Source organism: Corvus moneduloides, chromosome 20 (genome assembly GCF_009650955.1).
Source record: "Corvus moneduloides isolate bCorMon1 chromosome 20, bCorMon1.pri, whole genome shotgun sequence".
Taxonomy (NCBI): domain Eukaryota; kingdom Metazoa; phylum Chordata; class Aves; order Passeriformes; family Corvidae; genus Corvus; species Corvus moneduloides.
In genome coordinates this window covers 297,148-305,401 of record NC_045495.1, presented here as the reverse complement: position 1 = coordinate 305,401, position 8,254 = coordinate 297,148, and the positions used below count along the sequence as shown (strand labels likewise).

The following is an 8,254-nucleotide window of genomic DNA, read 5'->3' as shown; positions in this document are numbered from 1 at the left end:
AAAGCTGGGTTTGTAGTGCAGCTACAAGTAGGCTGTTTCACAAACATGATTTGCAGCAAATACCCTTAAGCCAACTCTTTAAAGATTGATTTTTATAAATGTGCTTCATAAATAGCAATATTTTCTAATTTCACAGCACAGGAACAAATCACCACCTTATTTCCGAAGACAGATTGATACTCCCCAGCTACAGGGGATTTCCATTCCAATCTCTGCCACTGCCACCTGCTGCCGGAGCAGCCCCTCCCTGGCTGCCCACAGGAGCTGCAAACCACCTCCAGGACATGAGGTTTGCTGGGTGCTTCACCAGGGAAATATCAGTATCTGTCCTCTGCCAGGGAGCAGCAGTCTCTGACACTGCTGCTGGCCACAATTTGTGCTGAGCTCTGGCAGACCTCAGGGTGACGTGGAGTTTTACTACAAAGCATGAGGCATTGTGTAAAGCTTCCTTGCCCCTTGTGCTGTAAAGGCAGGACTGACCTCAGTGGTGCCAGTGGCTCAGCACAGCGATGTCCCTCTGCCTTGGCTCCCAGAATGACAAAAAGACAAGAGCAGTATTAAATTTACCCCCTTCTTCCCTTTGCCCCCAGCCCACCTCAGGTCTATCTCACCATTACCCTCCTGGTCCTCAGGCTCTGCTGCTCAGTGGGGCCCTGCTATTGCTGCCACTGATGATTGTACCTGAAACCACAAAGGAAAATTGACAGACAGCAAGCAAACCAATGGCTTCTGAATCCAGCTCCAGAGCCCCACGTGAAGGTCACCCACACCTCTGTGTGGGAGCTATTAGTGTTCATATTTGTATAGTTTTTAATGAGTGTTATAACGATGAACAGTGACGTGTCCACGTGTCTGTGTACACACACACACAGACCCCCTGACGTTAGAACTCTGTGCCAAGGAAATTATGTTTCACGTAATTTCTAGTGTCATCTTTGACTAATTTGCGTTTCTTTTCTCATTATGGCTCATACCTCATTTCAAAGGTGTCCTTCAAACCAGAACATGGGAAGAAGACCAAGAAGTGACAGACAGCAAGGAATAATCTTAAGACAAAGCCCAGGAAAGCCATTGCCACTGTCACATCTCTGGTTTAGCACCCCCATCCCACATCCCACATCCCACATCCCACATCCCACATCCCACATCCCACATCCCACATCGCCCCTTCCCACAGCCGGTTTCCTCTTTGGAGAATTTGTTTTCCCAGAACTGATTCATTGTGTCCCAATGGGCACAGGCTCCCCTATCACCCTTCTCAATCAAGGAACAAAGAAATGCCTAAATCTGTGAGATTAACTGTGGGTCATCTGACAGCTATACAGAGCCACAATATGCAGAAATACAAACACCCAAGTGCCATTTTTCCACCTTCTCAGCACCCCCTGCCCCGGTGTGATATGTCTGGGCCACTCTGTGTTGAAGGTGAAGTGAGTCCCTTATTGCCCACAGGTCAGACATCAGAACCAAAGTGGCCATAAACTGGCCGCAGGACATGTCCCCAGTGCTGTGACCCCTTGCTCTCCCCCTGCAGAGGGTGACGAGTCTGCAGGGGCACCGAGGACACTTCTGCCGTTGTGGAGTAAATCACAGCTCCACTGGTACAATCTCGTTGTTAAAATAGCCTGAGAACATCATAAACAGAACTCATCTGGGGAGATATTTCATCTCAGGCTTTGATGACGAGGTCAGCTCTGCTCAAACACATCCTTCAGCTACAGGTCAGCCCTTTCTGCACATCTGTTTTGAGATCTCCATACCCCATCTGCTCATCCCTGAAACACTGTCACAAGACCCTTTGGGCTCCTGTCTCCCCCTAAAATCCTCCCCAAAACTGTTGTCTCTGGTGGCATAGGTGGGTGCTCAGAAAACGTGCGCTCACCTTTCTGCTCACATGTGAATTGTACAACACAGACACAGTTTGATCTTTGCCTAATACAGAATTAAACATTATGCAACTCACTGAGTGATATGTTTTGTCCCATGAGAGATTTGCTTCAGAAATACAAAGACAGAAAAATACTCATCTTTCATTATCATACCAGTTTTTAATCAGCTGGGAAATGCTGCTTCTTCCCCTAGATGAGTAGGCTGGATGGAAACAATGTTCTACCTCTGCCTCCCCCAACAGCTTTTCCTTTTCCCATGGAAATTTTCCATTTTAATTAGATTCTTTTATTACCGCCCTCTTTTCTAGCACATCTTTTCTTGCTATTAAACTTTTTTCCCTCTACACATCTATTTTTCATTTTCTTCAATTGCCAAGAGCCACAGCATGTGTCCATGTGCATGTGCTGCGGGAAGGAGAAGAAAGAGATAAGAAAAGAATAAAAAGAGAGAAAAGATGGGGAAAATTCATCTGACAATTGTTGGAAAGACCAGCAAAAGTGCTGACAAGGCACTTTCATGAAACCAGAAAGTTTTCCTATTTTGCCAGGATGGAGGTTACACCCACAGTCCCTTCTCCACCCTGGCTGCACCCCAAAAGTCTAAGGGGGAGTTAAGCCCTCGCTGCCTGTTATAGCCACTGCTCTGCCTTAAGGACTTTATACAGAGAACAAACCAAGCAGAAACAACTAATTCCTGGTTTCTAAGCCACTCTCAGCTCACTGAAAGCTCTGGCCCATGATGCTGAGGAGGGGGATGCTCATGAACAGCGTGGGGCTGCCAGCCCCAGATCCTGTGATTCGCTGTGGGAAATGCTGATTTGTGTCTTTCGTTGATGCATGTTAATGCTTTCATTTGCATTCCAACTCCAATGAAAAATTTATGACTGTTAAACTTCTGTATGTCATAATTAAACACAAACAATAATTTCCAAATAACTGTTTACCATGCTGCATATTCAATTGTGCAATCAATCTCAGTGACTCTTTTTCCTTGCAAATGAAGGGAGGCGGGCCCGTACCCGCCACGGTGCACTCGCACCGCAGCCCGTGGAAGATGAAGAGTCAATCTGACATTTCAGGAGAGAGCGGTTACCTGTGGAATAAATAGATTGAAGCCCTGTCATTCTCAAATAGATGCCACCTCCTCCTGCTATTTGTTTGGAGGAAAGCTCCCAGAGAGATGGATGGGACAAGTGCTGTTCAAACATTAATCTTAATGCAGAGAGAGAGGGAAGCAGCTGCTTGCAGAGCTCTGCCAAGGGACCTCAGACCTGCAAGGAATGCGTGTGAGCTGGTCCCAGCCCTGCCACTGGCAGTGGTCCCACAGCCAGGACCTGCTCTGGGAGGAGACAGGGACCAAGTGACCAACTGAGACGCCCGTGCTTGTGTCAAGCTCTAACAACAAGCGGGCAAGGGGGTGTGCAGGGAAAGCTCCACTGAGAACTGGCAGAGGAAAAAGACCTTGGCATGAGGATAAAGTCCTGCCAATGGTCCCATCCTTGGGCATTCCTGTCCTTGCCTGCTCAGGTGGCTTTGCTGGCAGTGCCCAGGGTGGCCAGCCAGGAGCCGGGGGTGCTGTGGGAGCTGAGGATTTGGTTGCTGCTGAGTCAGTGGCTCTGTAAGCCATGTATTGTCAGGATACAGCAGCATCTGTTTCCTTCATGGTACAAAACCCGAACTGGTGACCTGCCAATAGGTGCCGATTGGTGATGGCTTCACAGGGAACTGCATTTGTCCTGCAAACAAGGTGAATAAAAGACATAATGGAGTTCAGTGATGCAATACAGATAACAGTGTCCTTTTACATTACTAACAACACACACTCTGCTGTCTGGATCCCTGTTCTCCTGAGGACACCGCTAGGAAGCTCTTTGTAAATAGGATGTCTCAGTTAATGTCCTCTCCCAAGCAGCACATTAATCACCCTTTGTGAGTGCACAGCCTTGGGGAGTAAGGACTGCACTGGGTGTGAGGAAGACGTCGCTCCCAATCTGAGCTGTGTGGGGACTGTCCACAAGCCCACATCTTCTCCATGGCTGAAGCCAAGGCTGCGGCACCCTCCGCTGCCACGTCTGAGGGGATGCCACCCGTGCCAGGTACCAAACGGGCAGGAGAGCCGGTGTCTCAGCAGCACGGGGGCTGCAGACGGGCCACGAGCCCCCTGGAGGGCTTGCAGAGGGTCTGTGAAGAGCAGGAGGGGATGGAGGAGACCTTTTTGTGCAGCCCCTGAGCTCTGCTGCCTCTATGAGCAGGTGTCAAGGAGCCTGAAGTGCACTTGTTAGCTCAAGAGACCTCTAATTGGCTGTGAAGGATTTCTTCTCTCGATTGTGGGTTTATATTGTCCCCAGGTTGGTTCTAGTGACTGGAAGCTATTTCCACCCAGAGATTTTGTGAAGTGAAGTTGAATATTGTCCCAGACTGGGTCCTTAAAGATGGTTGCTGTAACTCTGGTCCCTGCTCATGCAGCTAAGGACACAGCTGGCAGCACAGGAGCCCTGCTCTGTCCCGCTGCCAGCAGGGCCAGGTGTGCCCCGTGCAGCAGCCAACAGGGGATGCTCCCAGCGAGATCGTGTGTGCTCAGCTCTTGCCACAGCCAGAAGATTTCAGCTCTCTGGGCCATCGGCTTGCTGGCTTTCATAAGGACTGATTCCCTAATTAAATTAAATTCTTTAGCAATATTTAATGTTGCATATGCAACATTAATTTTTGTCCTAACATGATCGGTGCCATATTCACACTTGTTTATTTTCAGGGTGTTAACACAAACTCTGTTGTAAACACATTTTCACAGGTCAAAAGCAAAGCATAAAAATCAACAAAAATATTTGTATAATGAAGATTCCCAGTTCTACAGTAAATGTGATGAGAGAAAGAACGTCTTGAGAGCAAGAGAGGCTGTTGGAGGGCCCTGCTGCTCCAAGACTCTTGTCGTTCCACAGGGGAGCTTCTCTCACAGCGACATCCAGCAGCAAACCCCACCTGGGAGTTTAACTAACCCCAGAACATTTTGTCTTCCCTTCTGGCTGAGCCCCGTGTCCTGCCTGGGCAGGAGGTTATACACGGGGTGGAAAGTTTAAGGGGAAAAAAGGCTCTGAAAGGCACAGGAAGCCTCGCTTTGGACTGCATAGATTCAAAGTGCTCCCACTGGGACCTCAAAACTGTGTCAAACAAATGTAACTTATTGTCTCTTTCCCTGTCCTCAGTCCCTAACAAAGTTGTTTTCATTATCGGGGAAACCCCTGGAGAAGCGTTAGCATTGTAAGTAGCCCTTGTAAGTGGAACCAAATTAGGGAAGCGAGCAGACAACAGAGCAGAGAAAACAGATTTCATTTTCTATCTATCAGGTTCCATTAGCTTCACAGACAGGTCTCTATCCCGGCGTGGCCTGTCTGTGGTCAGAGTGCACCCAGCAGACTGAGATGGAAACACGTCTGCTGCTGAGCCTGACACTGCTCTTGGATTTAACTCTCAATCACCAGCTGAGCGAGGGACAGTGCAATCCACTGGGCACCAGCCAGACACATTCCTACTACATCCTGCAAGCAAAGCTCTCTGCAGTGGTCACCTGGTTTACAAATAGCTCAAAGCACATACCTCTGATGTGCATCCAGGTGAGATCAACTGCTGCTGAAAAGGTTCTTTGCACCCTGCTCCTCCACACACTGCTGCAAACCCCTTTTACCCACCAAACTCCTTCCAGCACCTGCAACACATCACGGGCAAACTGCTTAAACACCACAGCAGGAATTCACCCAGCCCTGGCAATGGGGGGACACAGACTCCAGTCACCCTGAACAGCCCTCACAGCTACAGGGGAAGCACCATCAGGAAGGGAGGGGAAGAAAATTTACCTTCTAATTGCTAACAAGCCCCATTTTTCCTTGCTAGCACATAAACAAGGGAATTTGGCTCTCTTGCTGCATTAATGCCACTTGTGAAAACTAACTTGGGAGGCTGGATGTTTTTTCCAGGGTAAGGAGATGTTCCAATTACCAGTAAATTGCCTGCACTTGGAACAACGCTGCATATTAATTCAAAGCAAGTGAATGTTCATTGAATTACCCAGAAGAGTAAACAGCTTTTTGTGGGGTGTGTAAATAATCCCAGGGTAGCAAAAAAATTGAGAAAAGAGATTTTAAAAACTAATTTGCCTGGGCAGAGAAAAAAATTCAAACGAAGTGAGTAAAAGAAAGGGTTATCAATGAAATGGTTATTTTGGTTGTTACGAGCTGGGTCATGTATTCATGATTGGAAGGAGCAGTCCCAGGTTGCCACCAGCACTGCACAGAGACTTTCCCAGGAGAACACGAGCAGCCCCATCCCTGCCTTACAGCCCCTGTGGCTCTCCCAGGCTCCCCATGGCAGGAGGAACACGGACCAGATGCTGTGGGGAGGAAGAAGGGGATTCAGGGGTTGCTGTACTTTCCACCTGAACCAAACTCCGACGTCTCTCCAGCTCAGTGTCCATTACCGTCACTAACGAACAGGCTTAATAAATGCACATGGCTTCAGGGGGTTTTCCACCATTTTCTTTTTTTTCCAACTCAGCTCCCTCATCACTGAGCTAATGCACTAATGGACACTTACCATTACCTAACTTCCGACCTAATGGGTACAGCAAATAAGTGAAAGGCTCATAAAATCAAATTTACTGAGCATCATTCCTTTTGCTGTCCATTAACTGAAACTATTTATCAGGTTAAACAGATCCAGGGTATGGAGCTATATTCATCTTGTTTTAATGCTGTTACGTGGACATTTCAGGATCCTGGGCTCTCCAGAAATTGCAGGGAAGTGCTGTGAGACCAAGCTGTCACTCCTGGCAGCAGTTTCGGAAGCATGAGGGGCGCACCAGCCTGGAAGATGGGTGGGTTTCTCTTCCTTGAGGCATGAAGGAGCTGCAGTCAACTGACTGCTGTAACATTCCTGGGAACGGGAAGGTGCTGTTAACCTCAATGACAGTGTCTGGTTTATAAATACTCAAACTAGAGACAGATTAGATGAACTTCAAAAACTTTCATGTATATATATTTAAAGGGTTTTCACTTGCTAAGTTACTTTTTTCCTTTCTAAACTCCCAAGACCCCAGTAAAGCCAGTCAATACACCATTACAATCATTTGGGGACCAGTAGAGCTTTGAAAAATAGCATCTGCACTGTGGATTTCAAGAAACCATTTGAACCACAGTAAGCCTTGAAGATAACTTTGAAATGTATTTTGATTTCTCAATAATTTCTTGAGAACCATTAAAAGAAATGAAAACTCTGCACCCTGGACAGACACAGGCTGGGAAAGCACTGTGAGGGGGGGAAAAAAAAGTGTTGTCAATACTTAGGAAAGGATCTAAGGAGTGTCCCCAAAGCACTGTTTTGCTAGCAGAGGAGACAGCTGGAGCTCTCCTCTTCCCCTGTCCGTAACACCATCGCCAGCCCCGAGCCTCGCCCTGCGCCCTTCGGGTGCTGCCGGTCCCTGCTGCTGGACCCTCAGAGCTGCTGCAGCCACAGCTGGGGCTGCTGCCACCTCAAAACACAAGGAACTGCTTGTGGGGGTGGTTTCCTGCTTGAAATGGTGTTTGGTCCCCAGAAACCCAGTCCTTCCTCTCTCCTTTCTCTTACTAGCTGTCCATTTGACTATTTTCTAAAACAAAACAGCAGCTTCAATGCATCCAAGTAATGGTATTTCAGGCTTAAAAGCCGTGATGTGCACATGGTTCACAATTAATCAAACAGCCTCTAATGTCTCCTGACCTACTTCTCAGATCCTTCCTCGTATCTGCTTAAGATAAAACCCTTGCTGGGATTAAAGCATTCATGGCATATGTCCAAAGGTCAGAAAAGGCCATGCTGGAACCACAAACCAAGAAAACTGCTCCTGGCAGTTTCAGTGTTGTATTTTACCTTCAGGACAGGAAAAAACTTATTAAAACTGTGAATTATCACACCCATAGGAAGAGCTGGAGCCTCTCATTGCCGGGTGGTGCCTTCCAAGCCAAAACCAGCCTCTGAATGTACCTTTCTTCCTGTAAGGTGAGAACAAGACATCAAACAGAAATTAGGATCTGTTTTTGCTCTTAAATAACTTAATTTCCTTCAGTATTTATGCCACAAATGGGAATTAAGAAGTAAAGTATTTGAAGCCATTAAAAAATTAAATGCCTGGTTTTCCACGTTGTCAGGTGTGGGTTAATTTGGTCTCCAGCACAGGCGGCACTCTGCAGTCGAGCACCAAATGCATTTGGAACATTTCTCAGTTGGCAGCAGAGCGAGCTTGGTTCTGAAGGCCACCAGCTGGTACCAGAGATACCAGCTGTGAGCAGGAACCAGGCCCTGGAGAAGTGACAGGGATGCACAGTCTCGCCCGTGAG

General features: G+C 47.6%; 1 long non-coding RNA gene across 1 annotated transcript; it reads right to left on the bottom strand.

Moving 5' to 3' along the window:
- Positions 1-1,945: 1,945 nt before the first annotated feature.
- Positions 1,946-7,907, bottom strand: LOC116453881. Its single transcript, XR_004243958.1, has 3 exons — positions 7,788-7,907; positions 5,484-6,815; positions 1,946-3,625 (listed from the first exon to the last, which is right to left on the bottom strand). It is a non-coding gene; the product is annotated as an uncharacterized LOC116453881 (long non-coding RNA).
- Positions 7,908-8,254: the final 347 nt, after the last annotated feature.